General features: G+C 38.1%; 1 protein-coding gene across 1 annotated transcript in view; it reads right to left on the bottom strand.

The window, feature by feature from the left end:
* Nucleotides 1-298: 298 nt before the first annotated feature.
* The window catches only part of RTTN (rotatin), a 164,049-nt gene continuing 143,316 nt past the window's right edge, over nt 299-21,031 (bottom strand). Inside the window, exon 50 of the mRNA XM_082355182.1 lies at nt 299-360. The gene's annotated coding sequence lies outside the window, so the exon portion shown is untranslated. The remainder of the gene's footprint in view (nt 361-21,031) is intronic.

Raw genomic sequence — 21,031 nt, 5'->3', positions numbered from 1 at the left:
ATCTAAACACCTTGGCTTCATTTTCAAAGTCTTACATAGTGTACTCCCTTCTTCACCTGTCCAAAGTCACTTCTCATTTGAGAATCAAAAATAAATGTAATTCAATATATCAACAAGTTAAAGAAGAAAAATTATGTGATCATATTGATTGACACAGAAAAAGCATTTGATAAAAAAATGTAACACCCACTCACAATAAAAGCCATGAGTTAGAAATAGAGGGGAATTACCTCAACTTGATAAAGATCATCTGCAAAGAACCCATAGCCAGGACTGAATGCTTTCCTCTTAAGACTGGGGAAAGGTAAGGAGGTCTGCTTGAACCACTGCTGTACAACATAGTACTAGATGTTCCAGCCACTGCAATAAAGCAAGAAAAAGAAATAAAAGGCACACAGATCAGGAAGGAGGACATAAAACTATTCCAAACTGCAGAGGACATGATTGTTTATGTAGCAAACTCAAGAAATCTACAAAATCTCCTATAACTAATAAGTGAGTTCAACAAGTTTGCAGTATATAAGATCAATACCCCAAAATCAACTGCATTTCTATATACTAATAATAATCATAGGGAAACGAAAATTTTAAACATAATACCATTTATAATCACTCCAAATAAAATAAAAGACTTAGGTGTCTGGTATATTTCTACCATGGGATACTACTCAACAGTAAAAAAGATCAAACTATTGATACATGCAAAAACTTGGATAAATCTGCAGGGAATCATGCTGAGTGAAAAAAAAAAGCCAGTCTCAAAGGTTTCATAGTGAATGTATTCCATTTATACAACATTCTTGAAATGATAAAATTTTTTAAATTTAGAAATTTTAGAAAAGATTAGAAGTTGCCAGGGGTTAAAAATGGGGAGTGATGTGGGAAAGAAATATTTGTCAAAACAGGCAACACGAAGGATCCTCATGATGTTTGAACTGTTTTGTATCTTGACTGTGGTGGGAGATATGCAAATTTACACAGGTGACAACATTGTATAGATCTTAATATAATTAATGCAATTATTCTTGTATTAACATGATATACTTATGCATCCTATACAGCTTAATACAATAGAACTTAAAACACACATGCACCCACACACAAATGAGCACAAGTAAAACTGGGGAAAGCTGAATACTGTATGTGGATTGCACCAATGTCAATCTCCTGGCTGTGACATTGTACTCTATTTTCTAATATGCTACCACTGGGGGAAACTGGGTAAAAATATATGGAGTCTCTCTGTATTATTTCTTACAATTCCATGTGAATCTACAATTATCTCAATGAAATTTCAATGAAAATAAAGAGAGAAGGCAATAACATATCATAATATTTATGGTTCTTTGGTGCCCCACTGCCAGGAATCTTCTGTCAAGAGTCAGAACTGGGGACTCATTCACCTTTTAGGTGCCATCAAGAAGGGTATTTAGGGGCTTCCCTGGTGGCGCAGTGGTTGGGAATCTGCCTGCCAATGCAGGGCACACGGGTTCGAGCCCTGGTCTGGGAGGATCCCACATGCCACGGAGCGGCTAGGCCTGTGAGCCACAATTGCTGAGCCTGCGCGTCTGGAGCTTGTGCTCCGTAACAAGAGAGGCCGCGATAGCGTGAGGCCTGTGCACCGCGATGAAGAGTGGCCCCCGCTTGCCACAACTGGAGAAAGCCCTCGCACAGAGACGAAGACCCAACACAGCCATAAATAAAAAATAAAAATTAAAAAAAAAAAAAAAAAAAAAAAGAAGGGTATTTAGATTGGTTCAAGATGGCAGAGTAGAAGGACATGCTCTCACTCCCTCTTGCGAGAGCACCCGAATCAAAACTAACTGCTGAACAATCATCGACAGGAAGACATTGGAACTCACCAAAAAAGATACACCACATCCAAAGACAAAGGAGAAGTCATAGTGAGACGGTAGGAGGGGCGCAATCAGAGTAAAATCAAATCCCATAACTGCTGGGTGGGTGACTCACAAACTGGAGAACACTTATACCACAGAAGTCCACCCACTGGAGTGAAGGTTCTGAGCCCCATGTCAGGCTTCCCAACCTGGGGGTTCGGCAAAGGGAGGAGGAATTCCTAGAGAATAAGACTTTGAAGGCTAGCAGGATTTGATTGCAGGACTTTGACAGGACTGGGGGAAACAGAGACTCCACTCTTGGAGGGCACACACAAAGTAGTGTGCGCATAGGGACCCAGGGGAAGGAGCAATGACCCCATAGGAGACAGAATCAGACCTACCTGCCAGTGTTGGAGGGTCTCCAGCAGAGGCAGGGGGTAGCTGTGTCTCACCGTGAGGACGAGGACACTGGCGGCAGAAATTCTGGGAAGTTCTCCATGGCATGAGCCCTCCCAGAGTCCACCATTAGCCCCCAAAACAGCCTGTAGGCTCCAGTGCTGGGTCGCCTAAGGTCAAACAACCAACAGGGAGGGAACCCAGCCCCACAGATCAGCAGAAAAGTGGATTAAAGTTCTACTGAGCTCTGCCCAGCAGAGAAACACCAGAGCTCTAACCACCACCAGTCTCTCCCATCAGGAAGCTTGCACAAGCCTCTTAGACAGCCTCATCCACAAGATGGCAGACAGCAGAAGCAAGAAGAACTACAATCCTGCAGCCTGTGGAACAAAAACCACATTCACAGAAAGACAGACAAGATGAAAAGGCGGAGGGCTATGTAACACATGAAGGAACAAGATAAAACCACAGAAAAACAACTAAATGAAGTGGAGATAGGCAACCTTCCAGAAAAAGAATTCAGACTAATGAGAGTGAAGATGATCCAGGACCTGGGAAAAAGAATGGAGGCAAAGACTGAGAAGATGCAAGAAATGTTTAACAAAGACCTAGAAGAATTAAAGATGAACAATACAATGACTGAAATGAAAAATACACTAGAAGGAATCAATAGCAGTATAACTGAGGCAGAAGAATGGATAAGTGACCTGGAAGGCAGAATGGTGGAATTCACTGCTGCGGAACAGAATAAAGAAAAAACAATGAAAAGAAATGAAGACAGCCTAAGAGACCTCTGGGACAACATTAAATGCAACAACATTCGCATTATAGGGGTCCCAGAAGGAGAAGAGAGAGAGAAAGTACTCGAGAAAATATTTGAAGAGATTATAGTTGAAAACTTTCCTAACATGGGAAAGGAAATAGCCACCCAAGTCCAGGAAGCACAGAGAGTCCCATACAGGATAAACCCAAGGAAAAAACGCTAAGACACATAGTAATCAAATTGACCAAAATTAAAGACAAAGAAAAATTACTGAAAGCAGCAAGGGAAAAATGACAAATAACATACAAGGGAACTCCCATAAGGTTAACAGCTGATTTCTCAGCAGAAACTCTATAAGCCAGAAGGGAGTGGCAGGACATATTTAAAGTGATGAAAGGGAAGAACCTACAACCAAGATTACTCTACCAAGCAAGGATCTCATTCAGATTCAATGCAGAAATCAAAAGCATTACAGACAAGCAAAAGCTAAGAGAATTCAGCACCACCAAACCAGCTCTATAACAAATGCTAAAGGAACTTCTCTAAGTGGGAAACACAAGAGAAGAAAAGGACCTACAAAAACAAACCCCAAACAATTAAGAAAATGGTCATAGGAACATACATATCGATAATTACCTTAAACGTGAATGGATTAAATGCTCCAACCAAAAGACACAGGCTCGCTGAATGGATATAAAAACAAAACCCATATATATGCTGTCTACAAGAGACTCACTTCAGACTTAGGGACACATACAGACTGAAAGTGAAGGGATGGAAAAAGATATTCCATGCAAATGGAAATCAAAAGAAAGCTGGAGTAGCAATACTCATATTAGATAAAATAGACTTTAAAATAAAGAATGTTACAAGAGACAAGGAAGGACACTACATAATCATCAAGGGATCAATCCAAGAAGAAGATATAACAATTATAAATATATATGCACCCAACATAGGAGCACCTCAATACATGAGGCAACTGCTAACAGCTCTAAAAGAGGAAATTGACAGTAACACAATAATAGTGGGGGACTTTAACACCTCACTTACACCAATGGAGAGATCATCCAAACAGAAAATTAATAAGGAAACACAAGCTTTAAATGACACAATATACCAGATAGATTTAATTGATATTTATAGGACATTCGATCCAAAAACAGCAGACTACACTTTCTTCTCAAGTGTGCACGGAGCATTCTCCAGGAGAGATCACATCTTGGGTCACAAATCAAGCCTCAGTAAATTTAAGAAAATTGAAATAATATCAAGCATCTTTTCTGACCACAACGCTATGAGATTAGAAATCAATAACAGGGAAAAAAACGTAAAAAACACAAACACAGTGAGGATAAACAATACGTTACTAAATAACCAAGAGATCACTGAAGAAATCAAAGAGGAAATCAAAAATACCTCGAGACAAATGACAATGAAGACACGACAATCCAAAACCTATGGGATGCAGCAAAAGCAGTTCTAAGAGGGAAGTTTATAGCAATACAGTCCTACCTCAAGAAACAACAAACATCTCAAATAACCAATCTAACCTTACATCTAAAAGAAGTAGAGAAAGAAAAACAAACAAAACCCAAAGTTAGTACAAGGAGGGAAATCAGAAAGATCAGAGCAGAAATAAATGAAATAGAAACACAGAAAACAAGAGCAAAGATCAATAAAACTAAAATCTGGTTCTTTGAGAAGATAAACAAAATTGATAAACCATTACCCAGACTCATCATAAAAAAGAGGGAGAGGACACAAATTAATGAAATCAGAAATGAAAATTTCAGACACTGCAGAAATAGGAAGCATCCTAAGAGACTACTACAAGCAACTCTATGCCAATAAAATGGACAACCTGGAAGAAATGGACAAATTCGTAGAAAGGTATAGCCTTTCAAGACTGAACCAGGAAGAAATAGAAAACATGAACAGACCAATCACAAGTAATGAAATTGAAACTGTGATTAAAAATCGTCCAACAAACAAATGTCCAGGACCAGATGGCTTCACAGGTGAATTCTATCAAACATTTAGAGAAGAGCTAAAATCCATCCTTCTCAAAGTCTTCCAAAACATTGCAGAGGAAGAAACAGTCCCAAACTCACTCCATGAGGCCACCATCACCCTGATACCAAAACCAGAGAAAGATACTACAAAAGAAGAAAATTACACACCAATACCACTGATGAATATAGTTGCAAAAATCCTCAACAAAATACTAGCACACAGAAACCAACAGCACATTAAACGGATCATACACCATGATCAGGTGGGATTTATCCCAGGGATGCAAGGATTCTTCAATATATGCAAATCAATCAATGTGATACACCATACTAACAAATTGAAGAAGAAAAACCATAATATGATCATCTCAATAGACGCAGAAAAGCTTTTGACAGAATTTAACACCCATTTATGATAAAAACTCTCCAGAAAGTGGGAATAGAGGGAAACCTACCTCAACATAATAAAGGTCACATACGACAAACCCACAGCAAACATCATTCTCAATGGTGAAAAACTGAAAGCATTTCCTCTAAGGTCAGGAACAAGACAAGGATGTCCACTCTCACCACTATTATTCAACATAATTTTGGAAGTCTTAGCCACAGCAATCAGAGAAGAAAAAGAAATAAAAGGAATACAAATTGGAAAAGAAGAAGTAAAACTGTCACTGTTTGCAGATGACATGATACTATACATAGAGAATCCTAAAGATGCCACCAGAAAACTACTAGAGCTAACCTATGAATTTGGTAAAGTTGCAGGATACAAAATTAATGCACAGAAATCTCTTGCATTCCTACGCACTAATGATGAAAATCTGAAAGAGAAATTAACACTGCCATTTACCATTGCAACAAAAAGAATAAAATACCTAGGAATAAACCTACCTAGGGGAACAAAAGACCTGTATGCAGAAAACTATAAGACACTGATGCAAGAAATTAAAGATGATACAAACAGATGGAGAGATATACCATATTCTTGGATTGGAAGAATCAACATTGTAAAAATGACTATACTTCCCAAAGCAATCTACAGATTAAATGCAATCCCTATCAAATTACCAATGGCATTTTTTACAGAACTAGAACAAAAAATCTTAAAATTTGTATGGAGACACAGAAGATGCCGAATAGCCAAAGTGGTCTTGAGGGAAAAAAACGGAGCTGGAGGAATCAGACTCCCTGACTTCAGACTATACTACAAAGCTACAGTAATCAAGACAATATGGTACCGGCACAGAAACAGAAATATAGATCAATGGCACAGGAGAGAAAGCCCAGAGATAAACCCACACACCTTTGGTCAACTAATCTATGACAAAGGAGGCAAGGATATACAATGTAGAAAAGACAGTTACTTCAATAAGTGGTGCTCGGAAAACTGGACAGCTACATGTAAAAGAATGAAATTAGAACACTCCCTAACACCACACACAAAAATAAACTCAAAATGGATTAGTGACCTAAATTTAAGACTGGACACTATAAAACTCTTAGAGGAAAACATAGGAAGGACACTCTTTGACATAAATCACAGCAAGATCTTTTTTGATCCACCTCCTAGACTAATGGAAATAAAAACAAAAATAAACAAATGGGACCTAATGAAACTTAAAAAGCTTTTGCACAGCAACGGAAACCATAAACAAGATGAAAAGACAACCCTCAGAATGGGATAAAATATTTGGAAATGAATCAACGGACAAAGGATTAATCTCCAAAATATATAAACAGTTCATGAAGTTCAATATAAAAAAAACAAACAACCCAGTGCAAAAATGGGTAGAAGACCTAAATAGACATTTCTCCAAAGAGGACATACAGATGGCCAAGAAGTACATGAAAAGCTGCTCAACATCACTAATTACTAGAGAAATGCAAATCAAAACTACAGTGAGGTATCACCTCACACCAGTTAGAATGGGCATCATCACAAAATCTACAAACAACAAGTGCTGGAGACGGTGTGAAGAAAAAGGAACCCTCTTGCACTGTTGGTGGGAATGTAAATTGATACAGCCACTATGGAGAACAGTATGGAGGTTCCTTAAAAAACTAAAAATAGAATTACCATATGACCCAGCAATCCCACTACTGGGCATATACCCAGAGAAAACCATAATTCAAAAAGACACAAGTACCCCAATGTTCATTGCAGCACTATTTACAATAGCCTGGTCATGGAAGCAACCTAAATGCCCATCGACAGACGAATGGATAAGGAAGTTGTGGTACATACATACAATGGAATATTACTCAGCCATAAAAAGGAACGAAATTGGGTCCTTTGTAGAGACGTGGATGGATCTAGAGACTGTCATACAGAGTGAAGTAAGTCAGAAAAACAAATATCGTATACTAAAGCATATATGTGGAACCTAGAAAAATGTTACAGATGAACTGGTTTGCAGGGTAGAAAGTGAGACACAGATGCAGAGAACAAACGTATGGACACCAAGGGGGGAAGTGGCGGGGTGGTGGCAGTGTGATGAATTGGGTGATTGGGATTGACATGTATACACTAATATGTATAAAATAGATAACTAATAAGAACCTGCCATATAAAAAAATAATATAAAATTTTTTTAAAAAATAAAGGGTATTTAACTTGGGTTTTTGAGGGTTACAATTCATGCACTGCCTGTGATTCTCCCACCTCAAATAGACTGTGATATAGATATAAAGTAGCATAGGAGATACTAAACATTGCAGTTCCCTCTCCTCCCATAACTTTAAGGAAAGCAGGGGAATTATCCAGACAGCATCCAGGAGCTTAGGTAATACTAGCAGGTGAAAGAAGACGCCACACCAGGTTGTAAAACAGTGGCAAGGGTCTGATTTTCTTCCTTTATGCTTAGAAAGAATAGAGTAGGAGGTAGAACAGGAGTGATATTTTCTTTTTTCTCTAAAATATGAGCATGCTTTCATTTGATAAAGGAGGAATTTTTTTTTTAATGAATCTGCCATTTTTTCTGTCACTAGGGAATTACTTTATTGGGGGATTAAATAAATGAAAATGATACCACAATGTAAATGGCAGTGGTTATGTGGGTTGGTGCCTTAAAGGCAATCTTTATATTTTTATTCATGAACCTCTTTATTTTACAAATTTCATATGAAAATGTATTATTGTTATAATCAGATAAGAACGTTTTAAATGAAAAAGGCAATGAATGATTATTTATTGAATGGATTAATAAGTGCTGCAGTCAAAACTTGTATAAGCTACTACAGTAAAACTATCCATGAAAATATGGACAAACTCTTCAATAAGTATTGGTTGACCTGAATAGGTTCTGAATGAAAATAGGTGAGTACAAAAAGTATATGAATGTGCTTGATTCTTAGGAAGAGAAAGTCATTGCTAAAGTCAATTCCAGAGAGATAACGATGCATTGAAAGCAGTTTATTTAGACCATGTGACTCTGAACACAGGTCCCACACAGAGCAGACACTCTCATTTGAGTCTGTGCTCTGCAAATGGCATACGGTGTCCTTCACAATTTGTCCACAATGGATCTTTATGAATTTCCAAATTACACACTCCAGTCACATTCATGGCAGTGAATTTCAAGCTGTTCTTCAAACAAAGCATTCTCTTTCAACCTCTGTGCTTTTACATTGAAATGGGCCTCCTGTCTGGGTTTAGTAAACTGCTTCTCCCTCAGGATGAGGAGAGAGACACAGGTGCTGGAAGTGGGCAGCTGTCAGTGACCTGGAAACTGTCTATCGCAGCTGCAGGACTCCGGGGAGCTGGGGGAATGTGGGCCAGAAGTTAGAGCATCTCCTACAGCAGCTCTGGGGAGAAAGGCCTCACATACACATACACACACACACACACACACATATATATATATACACACTGCAAAAAGAAATACAGAAGGGATAAGTCATAAACCAGGGATGATAGTTATATGTAGGGTTGGTGGGAAGCAGGTGGAGGCAAACGGATAGGAATGAGACCTATCTGGCTATTCCTCTTTATATGATTTTGACTTTTGAGTTATGTATGTTTTACATATTCAAAAGAAAACAATTAAATGAAAGGATTAAAAAATCAAACTAAAATTGACTACAAAAAAATTAACCTAAGTGTACATCTAATATATAACCACACAGAAGAAGAATTAATTCCAGCCACTTTGGAACTCAGTTCTCTGACTATAAACTTTAATACTAAGGCTATATTCTAAACACAAAATAATTGCAACTGCAAAAAAACCAAAAAAATTTGAACTTTACTTAGCAGTAAAGTGGGACCAACTTGTTGCTGGTGGTATCACTCATGTAGTGATTCTGAAACTATTTTGCTGGGGTTGGAGGATAGAGGAACTGAGTAGATATATTCATTCTGATGTTGTAGGGAACCAGGGTTCTCACTGTGAAAAAGATACACAAATTTGGAATGGGGAAAGGAGAAGAACTCTGTGTTCCTAGGCTAATATTAAAGTTATCAGTGTGAACTCATGAAATTTAAAAATAAGTTTTCTGGCTCTGTCCACCGAAAGGGTCTAGAAGCAGTGACAGCTGAGTGGCCCAGCACAAGCCTATCTACCCCCGTCGGCTTGGTTTCTAGATCTCATTCCCTATAGTATTTTGGACAGCTATGAATATACTAGCAACATTATATATTTGATGACACAACTGGGCACTGAGGCGCCTTTTACTTTAGCCACCAGCAGAATGAGGTCGGGTCAGTTTTCTGAATCTAATGATCTAAGGCCCTTGAAGAGGAAGTGGGAGTGCAAAGTAAAGAAGGGACCACTTCTGAGAGTGTTGTCGGTGGAGCCATCACAAAGCACACTCAGTTATGCTGTAATTTTGACAAGGTCAGTGGATATGAAAGCAAAACTGCAGTCTGTTGAAAATTTGGAAACATTTTTAGAAGAGATAAACATGAGCTTCTAGTAGGGTATTTTATTCTTTTTCAAAGTCAATCATTTATCTATTATTCCTTAATTACCATAATTATAAAAATTTTTGTATAAGAACACCCAAAGTTTCCCCATATTACATTTCACGACCCTCTGCAGTCTGCACATGTCCTGCCGAGACTGTCAATAACCTTGGTTGTGTGACTGCTGTCGTGTCAGCTTGAACAAACTGCAGTTACGGTGACAAAGAGGAACTGTTAACCACTGGATGATTCCACAATGCAGTGCATGGAATGTGGAGGAAACTTTAATTCCTCTTGGACGGGTGGCCACTTAGATCTAAAAGGACCTGAGAAATCAGGCCGATAGGGAGGCACGTGGATAGTGAGAAGGAACAGTAGGAATGAGACAAGGGTTTACAAGCAGAGCCAGGGTCTTCCCAGAAGAGGTAATAACTGAAGTGAGAGGGGTGACATGACATCTTGGGGAAAGTACACAGGAGAAAGAGCTGAAGAATGTTTAAAGTAAAACTAAAGCAAAAATAACACCAGTCAAACCCTAAACCTTACATATCTAAAGGGTCCTTGAAAGGTCAGAAGACAGATCTTATGCTGGGTTCAAATTCTCAGAAATGAGAACTAGCTCAGTGCTGAGTAGAAGTAAAAGTGAAACATAAGCCCTTGCCACAAGTGTTTTCAATTTAGTGATCATCCTATAGCTAACAATAAATAATAACATTTCTATTCTATAAAATAGAGCACCAACAAGGTGTGCTAAATAAGAAGGAGGTCTGAAGACTAAATAAGAGAAGTTTAGCCATCTTAAGATGCTAGAAGAAGAACAGTAGGGGTCCCCAAGACACACGCACACATACTGAATTCAGATATATGAAATGTCTCACCTACTAATCGAGCAGAGGGAAGGAAATTAGTGGCTGTTGCCCAAGAACTTGGGATATACGATTCTCCAAGTATGGAATAAAAGCAGACCAGCAGTTGTTTTCTTTTCAATTTAATAACTGTATTAACTTGATCTGCGCTCTTATCAGCTCTAAGCAGAGAGGAGACAGACCTTTAACTTCATTGGATTGGAGAACAATAACACATAATTCAAATGCTTCAGGGAGTGAGGCTGGTGATTACTGTTTGGCATCCAAATGTAAAATTAGGTGGAGGATGGCTGTATAATCAGAAATACCCATGTGTGGGAGCCAGCGGACGTTCAAGCTGGTGGTGCGTGGAGCCCCGCCCAGAGCAAGGTGACAGGACCCCGGGATCAGGGCAGCCCTGCCTGTGGCCTTGGAGCCCGAGCCACGTGGGGTAGCTTTTGCACAGGAGCACAGCCCCGCCCAGCGCAGGGTATCCCAGCCCAAGCGATGCCGGCGCCTGAACGGGGTGTTAAGTAGTCAATTTGAAGACGTTTGTGCTGCTTGGTATCACTCTCTTTGTTTCTAGGTATCTTGTCCAAACTCTAATATATATGCCCATGATGTGTGTGTGTGTGTGTGTGTGTGTGTGTGTGTGTGTGTGTATGTGTGTGTTGTGTTGTGCAAGGCAGAGCTCTACTCTCTCCTGCCCTAGAGGATACTGGGGGTCAAATCCACATATTTCCAAGTCCATCCAGAGCAAACCTCTTTCTTATCTACTCTTCTCCTTTGGGATTGAAGTACTTTTAGGTCTTTTGTGGATTGTGTCTGAATATGAGTTCAGATTATACTACTTTTCTAATTTCAGAAGTAACCTGAAGGCGACCATGAGCTGAGCTAGTTTTAAGATGCCCCACGAAATCAGCATCGACTGTAAAATAAGTGCCATCTTCAGCACCAGTGGCCTGGGGCAGGTGAAGTTAGCTGCCTCATCCGCTGGACTCTAGGAGCACCATGCTCTTATTGGTCATGTCACCTGGCAGTTGATGTGTGTAGATGTTTGTCTCTGCCCTGAGGGCTGGGAGCTGCTTAACCAGGAGATCTGTGTTTCATATCAGGGTATCCAGGCCTGGAACATAGTAAGTGTTCAATAAATGTGTGTTGAGTTAATACAAGTCTACGCCGGGGGAAATGTACAGTGGCCTGGTACACAGCATTTTCCTTGTTTGAGATTTTAGATTGTGATGCTCAGAATTCCAGGTATGCTTCCCTAACAATGAAATCTGAGAGGTTCTTTCTAAATTACGGCAATAGGTTAAAGGCATTTTTAAACTTTTCAATTAAAAAATGTTGGCAATTAGAGCCCTTCTTTAAGAAGCATACAATTTCCATTTTTCTTGTTCTACCAATTTATTTCTCAGTTTGTTTCCAAGTCCTGTGTCAAATAATGCTTTTCTCCTATGTTATTCATACATAACCAGAATAAGAGAGAGAGCAGTCTTAAGTTGAATAGTATACCAAACAGACTTGCAAAACATATGAATATATATTATCAAGTTTCGTTCTGTGCATTTGTGACATGAACTTTTAAAAACCCATCATACAACATTATGTAGCTTGAAACATAAACTGAGGGATCGATTCCACAAAATCAATGAAATAAAAAGCTCCAAGTGACTACTTTTACAGTTGACAGTTTAAAAGAATAAGAAAAACTTCCACTCTCAGTGCACACATCAAATCTCACCCCAAAATCCTGGGCAGCCCACGTGGAGAAGGGGAAGGGGTACATGATCAGCAAAGTTTGAGTCATGCCCCCCATAACCACGAGAATCAATATTGCTTTCAACAAAGGAGGTTGGGAAAACTGCATATCCACATGCAAACTATGTTCCCTCCATACTAACTTTGTTGAGTTTTTATCATGAACAGATGCTGGATTTTGCCAAAAGCTTCTTCTGCATCTATTAAGATGATCATGTGATTTTTTTATCTTTCTTTTTGTTAATGTGTTGTATCATGTTGATTGATTTGCAGATACTAAACCATCATTGCATCCCTGGAATAAATCTCACTTGATCACGATGTACGATCCTTTTAATGTATTGCTGAATTTGGTTTGCTAATATTTTGTTGAAGATTTTCACATCTATGTTCATCAGGGATATTGCCTGTAATTTTCTTCCTTTGTAGTGTCTTTGTCCTGTTTTGGTTTCAGGGTTATGCTGGTCTTATGCAGAATGAGTTTGGAAATGTTCCCTCCTTTTCAATTTTTGGAATAGTTTGAGAAAGCTAGGTATTAACTCTTCTTTAAATGTTTGGTAGACTCCCCCTGTGAAGCCATCTGATCCTGGTCTTTCGTTTATGGAAAGTTTTTTGATTAATGATTCAATTTCACTGCTAGTAAGTGGTCTGTTTAGATTTTCTATTTCTTCCTGATTCAGTCTTGGAAGATTATATGTTTCTAGGAATTTATTCATTTCTTCTAGGTTGTTCAATTTATTGGCATATAACTGTTCATAGTATTCTCTTAAGATTATCTGTATTTCTGTGACATTGGTTGTAACTTCTCTTTCATTTCTAGTTTTATTTGGGTCCCTCTCTTTTTTTCTTGATAAGTCTGGGTTAAGCTTTATCAATTTGGTTTATCTTTTAAAAAGATCTTTTAATTGACCTCTTCTATTATTATTATTGATGGTGGTGGTGGTGGTCTCTCATTTATTTCTACTTTATTTCTTTCCTTCCTTCTGCTAACTTTGGGCTCTGTTTGTTCTTTTTTTAATTCCCTTAGGTGGAAATTTAGGTTGTTTATTTGGGATTTTTCTTGTTTCTTGAGTAGGCTTGTATCACTATAAATCTTCCTCTTAGAATTGCTTTTGCTCTGTCCCATAGATTTTGGAAAGTTACGTTTCTATTTTCATTTGTCTCAAGGTACTTTTTAAATTTTCTCTTTGGTTTCTTTGTTGACCCATTGGATTTTTAGTAGCATGTTGGTTAGTCTCCACGTATTTGTGTTTTATTCCAGTGTTCTTCCTGTAATTGATTTCTAGTTTCATACCTTGTGGTCAGAAAATGATACTTGATATAATTTCAATTTTCTCAAATTTATTGAGACTTCTTTTGTGGCCTAGCATGTGACCTGGAGAAAGTTCCATGTGCACTTGAAAAGAATGTGTATTGTTTTTGTACGGAATGTTCTGTAACTATCTGTGAATTCCAAATGGTCTAACGTGTCATTTAAGGCCACTCTTTCCTTAATGATTTTCTGTCTGATCTATCAACAGTCATTGATGTAAGTGGGGTATTAAAGTCCCCTACTATTAATGTATTACTGCCAATCTCTCCCTTTATGTCTGTTAATATTTGCTTTATATATTTAGATGCTCCTATGTTAGGTACATATGTTTATGAACATTATATATCTTCTTCTTGTATTGACTCCTTTATCATTATATAATGCCTTGCTTTGTCTTTTGTCATAGACTTTGTTTTAAAGTTTATTTTGTTTGATATGAGTATTGCTACCCCAGTTTTCTTTTCACTTCCATTTGCATGGAATATCTTTCTCCATCCTTTCACTTTCATCTGTGTGTATCTCTAGCTCTAAAGTGTGTCTCTTGTAGGCAGCATATATATGGGTCTTGTTCTTGTTTGTTTGTCTGTTATTATTCATTCAGTCACTCTACATCTAATTGTAGAGTTACCTTTAAAACGATTTTAAAGGTAAAACGATTTACCTTTAAAACAATTATTGATAAGCATGTACTTACTGTCATTTTGTCACTTATTTTCTGGTTGTTTTGTAGTTCTTTCCTTAAAGTTCTTAATTTTTATATATTAAAATTTATCAATCTTATCATTATATTCAATGTTTTTTAAAATCTAGTCAAAACAAATTTTTCCTAACCGTGTTCATTCTTTGTCTTTTACATATTAGTCCTTAATCATTTGGAATTGATTTTTACGTATGTTGTGAAGAAGGAATCCAACTTCATCTTTTCCCATATGGACAACATTTTCTCTTCTCCTATTAATCAAATTGTCCCTCCTTTCTCCATTATCTGTCATGCCACTTTGGTCATATACCAAACTTCCATAAACATGTTTTGCTTATCTCTGCGCCATGTCAGACAGTTTTAATTACCATAATTTCATAAGAAATTCTGCTGCTTGGTAAGGTAAATCCCCTCCTCCTGCTATGGTTCTTCAAAAATGTCCTGGCTATCTCATAATTCTTTCATGTAGACTTCAGAATAATCTCATCAAATTCTACCAGGAATACCCTGTTGAAATTTTGGGTGGAATTGTATTAAATCTATCCATTAATTTGAGAAGAATTGACATTTAATGATATAAAACCACCACCATTTTGTTAGTCAGGAATCCGTGGGTCAGGATTCAGAGGAAGCACAACAGGGACGGTTCTTCACCTACCGTGACATCTGGCCTTGGGTGGGAAGATGGAAAGACTGAAGGGGACTCAGTGGCTCACAGCGGGACTCACCTGAAGGCTCCTTCATTCACATGTCTGGCTGTTGAAGCCGGCTGTCTGCTGGACACTCAGCTGTGGCTGTCATTCAGAACATCCATTTATGGCCTCTCCACGTGGCTGCCTGGCTTTCTCACAGCACAGTGGCTTGGTTCCAGAGAACCAAGAGGAAGCTGTATCACCTTTCATGGTCTAACCTGGGAAATTACATAGTATCACTTCCAGCCTAGAATCATAAACCCACTTCTGGAGGGAGAAATACCAGTCACTTTCTAAGAAAGTAGATGGGATAGTAAATACTGCTGTGGCTATCTTTAGAAAACACAGTCTGCCACATAAGTCTCCCTGTCTATTCACATGGTATCACTCATTTTTATGTGTTTTTAATTACGACTTAATAAACATTTCTAATTTTCCCTGTAGAGATAGCACATGTTTAGCTAGATTTACTACCCAGTACATTATATGCTCCATAACTATTGTTAATAATGTCTTCTTATTAAATGTGTTTTTAGTTGCTTGTGATGTAAAGAAATGCAACTGCTTTTGAATCCAGCTACCTTGCTAAACTCCCAACTCCTAAAATAATTTATTTTAAATCGTTTTGACTTTTTAATGTGATTATATCATCTGCAAATAATGATACTTTTATTTCTCCTTCCTAATCTTTGATTCCAGTCAGTATTTTTTTAACCTCATTACACTGCATAGAACTTCCAATAAAATTTGAATAGAAGTGATAATAGCAAGCCTCCTTGTGGCATTTTTTAATTGTAAGGCAATAAATACAATCATCCCTTGATATCCACAGGGTATTGGTTACAGGACCCACACGGATACCAAAAATCCACACGTACACAAGTCTCATATAAAATGGCTTAGGGGGCTTCCCTGGTGGCGCGGTGGTTGAGAGTCTGCCTGCCAATGCAGGGGATGCGGGTTCGAGCCCTGGTCTGGGAAGATCCCACATGCCGCGGAGCAGCTGGGCCTGTGAGCCACAATTGCTGAGCCTGTGCGTCTGAAGCCTGTGCTCCGCAGCGGGAGAGGCCGCGATGGTGAGAGGCCCGCGCACCGCGATGAGGAGTGGCCCCCGCTTGCCACAGCTGGGGAGAGCCCTCGCACAGAGGTGAGGACCCAACACAGCCATAAGTAAATAAATAAATTAAATTAAATTAAAAATTAAAAGTTTAAAAAAAAAAAAAGGCTTACTATTTGCATATGGACATACTCCCTCACACTTTAAATCATCTCTGGATTACTTATGACACCCAATGCTATGTAAATAACTGTAAATACAATGTAAATAGTTGCTGGTGTGTGGCAAATCAAGTTCTGCTTTTGGAATTTTCTGGAATTCTTTTTCCTAATATTTTTGATCTGCAGTTGGTTGAATCCGAGAATGCAGAACTGCAGATACGGCAGGCCAACTGTACTTCTACTGTTTCCACATTTAGAATGCTGGTGCTCTGGTTTTTAAACATACTCTTTATTGTTTAAGGTATTGCCTTCTACTTCTGATTCACTAAGAGATTATGACATTAATTGGAATACTATCAAGTACTTTTTCCACATCTACTAAGAGAAACATAGATATTTTTCTTTTTTTTTATACAATGTCTACTTGATTTGCTAGTAATATTGTTTAGGATTTTTGTCTCTGTTCATGAGACAAGTAGGCCTATACTTTTCCATTCTCATACTGTTCTGGTTTGGTTCTGGTAGCATAGTTATACTGGCTTTATAGAATGAATTGGTATTCTTCCTTCTTTTCCTATAACTCTTGCAGAGTTTGAATAAAATTGGGATTGTCCTTTGAATGTTTATTAAAACTTGCCTATAAAACCATTTGTCTTGTGTTTTCTTTGTGGGAAGATTATAATTACTACTTCAGTTTCTTTAATAGCTATAGGACTATTGAAGTCTATTATTTTTCAGGTCAATTCTAGTAAATATTTTTCCAAGAATTTGTCCATTTATGCTTTCAAACTTGCTAGCATAGAATTGTTGATAATACTCGAGTAGTAACTCTTTATTCTACTTTATCTGTACTTATGTCCCCCTTTATATTCATTATAGCATTTGTGTTCTTCTGCTCTTTCAGTTGATCATTTATGGCAGAAATTTGTCTACTATTTCTTTTCAAAGATCCAGGTTTTGCTTTGTTGATTTTCTATATTGTAATACCTTTGATTCTATTTCATTAACTTCTGCCCTTGTTTTTTATTATCTCTTCAACTTAATTTAGGTTTATTCTGTCATTATTTTTCTAATTCTTAAGATATACACATGGCTTATTCATTTTGAGGCCTTGTTTTAGACAGATTTAAAGCTAAAAATTTCTCAAAGATTAAAAATGTGAGAGAACTTTCACTTTTGCTGCATCCCACAGGTCTTTTTGTGTAGTTTTCATTATCATTCAGTAACTTTCCATTGTGGTTTCTTTTCACTGCGAGTTATTTAGAAGTTTGTCTTTTAATTTCCAAATACACAAAGATATTCTCATCTTTTTGTTATTAAATTTTAACTCAGTTACATAGTGGCAAGAGTTCCTTGTATATGGACCTATTCTTTGAAATTTATTGAGGCTTTTTTGCCTGATACTTGAATCAACTGTAAATACTTCACAGGGACTGAGGAAAAAATGTGCCTTTTCTAATTCTTGGTTGCAGAATTCTGTATATATCCATTAGATTAAGGTTATCAATTTTGTTATTCAGATTTTCTATATCTTTTCTGAGTTATTGCCGACTTATCGAAAATCAAGAGCATGGGTTGAATACTTCTGCAATACCAGGTAACCATTTTATCCTTATAGTTCTGCCACTTTGGGGTTCAAATATTTTGAGGTTATTTTGTTAGATACATGTATTAAAATTGCCACATCTTCAGGGCTTCCCTGGTGGTGCAGTGGTTGAGAATCCGCCTGCCAATGCAGGGGACACGGGTTCGATCCCTGGTCCCGGAAGATCCCACATGCCGCGGAGCAACTAAGCCTGTGCACCACAACTACTGAGCCTGCACTCTAGAGCCCGCATTCCCCTCTCAATAACAATATAGCATTCTTTTACTTGCTTTGTTCTTCTCCTCACTCATGTCCATCATGTTGATATTATCTAAACTTTTTCTTTCAGGTGTCTTATTGAAGTATAATATACATATAATAACAGGTACACTTTTAAGGCTTTTTACATATGCAGACACCTGTGTTACCACACCCTGGATCAAGGAATAAAATGTTATAGATCAAGATACAGAAGCCAGATGATTGCTTTGTGCCTTTTCAGTTAACACACCCCAAAAGACTACCGTTATTATAAACTCCTGTCACCAGAGGTTAGTTTTACCTGTTATTTAACTTCATATAAGTGGAATCAACCAGTATGTTCTTTTGTGTCAGGCTTCTTTTGCCCAATTTAATGTTTTTGACGTTTATTCATGATGTTGTGTTTATCAGTATTTTGTTATTTTTTATTGCTGAGCAATATTTCATTGCATAAATATACCACAATATTTTTTAACTTCTCTTATTGATGGACATTTAGGTTGTTTCCAGATTGGGGTTATTATCATTTTTATTGGGTTGTTTGGGGTTTTTTTGTCTTTGATAATCTTAGATTTTTGCAATGAGTGTATAAATATATTTTTTTCTTCCCTCTCTTCTTTGGCTTTCTATGAGCTGTTTAAGTCTAAACTTTATCTTCTCTTTTCAGTATTAGGAAATTTATTTCCACATTTCTTCAAGTACTTATTTTCTTTTTATTCTTTTCCATTTCTGAGACTTCTGCCATCCAGATGTGAGCACTTCTACTTCTATCCTCCATATCTCCTAGTTTTTATATCTTTATTTTGTATTTCCTACTTACTGCTGTTTTCTTCCTTCTCAAAGATTTCCTCAATCTTGTTTTCTGAGTCATTAATTCATAACTCAGCTGGATCCATTCTACTTGTCCTACCTATTGTTGTCTTTCTTTCAACCTTTATATTTGTTGTACATATTTTTTTGTACATTTTAAATGTTTTCTCATTTGGGTCTTATAGTTTTAATTTCTTTCCTTATCTCTTTCAGTGTATTTATTTGGCTAATTTAAAATTCCTGGTTCATCTGTTTTAACATTTCTGCTTCTTTGGAAAATGTATTTCTAGCATGTGATTTTCCTTTTGAAGCGGTCGTATTCCTCTAATGTCTTGTTATTTTGACCAGTGAGCTTACTTCCTGTGGGAATGTCAGACAAGTACCGTGAAAGGCCGTGCACTCGTCTGTAGAGGCCATGTCAGCTCAAGGGGTGGAGAGTGCGGGTCCAGGGCACCCATCAATCAGTCACTTCCCCACTCCAAAAACCACCCCTGCTTGGTGAGAAGTAGCGTTAGGAAGAGACACTTTTGCGCTGCAGTGCCCAGGCCTGGGGCTCTGAAGCGGCAGGGCACAGCAGGGCCTGATGGAGATCAGTGAGCTCCACCTGTTTTCTCAGCCCCTCGCCACTGCAGGGGTTCTGTGTTGTGGCCTTGAGTTTGCTCATGAGCACCCCAGGCCCAGAGATCAGAACGGAGGGGCAGGCACCGTCTCCCTCAAGGCAATGGCTGGTGGGAGCGAGAGCAGACCCCCTGTGTGTGCTTTCCCTTGCACAGCCCTGCGGGGCCGTCTCCTGCCCATGACCAAAGACACGGCCGCCCCCTACACACAGCAGTTCCAACAGCTGCCCCGTGACACCAGGGTTTGCTCACCGTTCTCTCTCCATCCTGGGGTGAATTTGGGAGTAGGGACCAGCAGTCCTGACGGTTCAGCAACATTGTCAGCACCAGCCCCCGTCTCCTTAACAACTTCAGATCTTTAAATCAGACAGAGCAAACGCCATATGCATTGGATCTACCAGTTTTGAATCAGACTCTGTACACTTAAAGCTTCCCCATTTGGGTCAAAACTCAAAATCACTGTGCAGGAGTTTTAGTATTATCCTCACCTTGCAGATGGAACTGTGTATTATCAGCTGTGGATACGAAATATGCATGAACAATGTAAAGTGATGCAATCACAGACTTCATTCCCTATTGCAATGGTACCAAGAGATTAAGCATTTTCCCCAATTTTAAGTCAAAGTATTAAAAGCTTCCTTTCGGCCTTTACTGCCGCCCCTCCTCTCTTTCTGTGCAAAGCAGTGTCACATTTATTTTAGTCAGATTCTCACAGTGCCTGCTGCTGCCAAATGTGGGCACTAAGAAACAGGAACTGGAAGGAAGCTGACAGGTTGTCTGTTGATTTGTGCTTTTTACACAGCATGGGTAACGCAAACTGGCTTCTTCTGTGTTTTCCACACTGCCGGGGTTGCAGCTTATATAACTTTCAGAATTTAAGGTTCTATTTGCAAAAAGCTGATACCTACATCCTGCCTCCCAAAAAGAATAGCCCAAATAAGATTCTTAGTAAGCAATGGATCTTGAAAGTTTAGATTAGAATCTTTGTTCCATGTCAGTGCTGGTTATATTTTCAAATCATATCTAAAATATGGGGGTTTTATTCCTACTCTGCTAAACTAAAAAAATATTCTAAGGATTTTAAAGTGTTTTTAAGCAGTGCTTTTTGCTTTCATTCTTTATTTTTAGAACCTAACAAAAATCTATTCTCATAAAAAACTACTTATAGTAGTGGACATTTTAACAAGGTCTACAGAATTTTAGCCTAATTTACATTATGAAATTCTGTAGTTTTCGTTAATAAAGTATTTTCCATATTCATCCACTCATTCATTCATTCATGTAAATAAATATAAACTGAACACCTGCTTTGTGA

Source organism: Balaenoptera borealis, assembly GCF_965194805.1.
Source record: "Balaenoptera borealis genome assembly, chromosome: 14".
In the NCBI taxonomy this organism is placed as follows: domain Eukaryota; kingdom Metazoa; phylum Chordata; class Mammalia; order Artiodactyla; family Balaenopteridae; genus Balaenoptera; species Balaenoptera borealis.
This window is presented reverse-complemented; position numbering and strand designations above follow the sequence as displayed.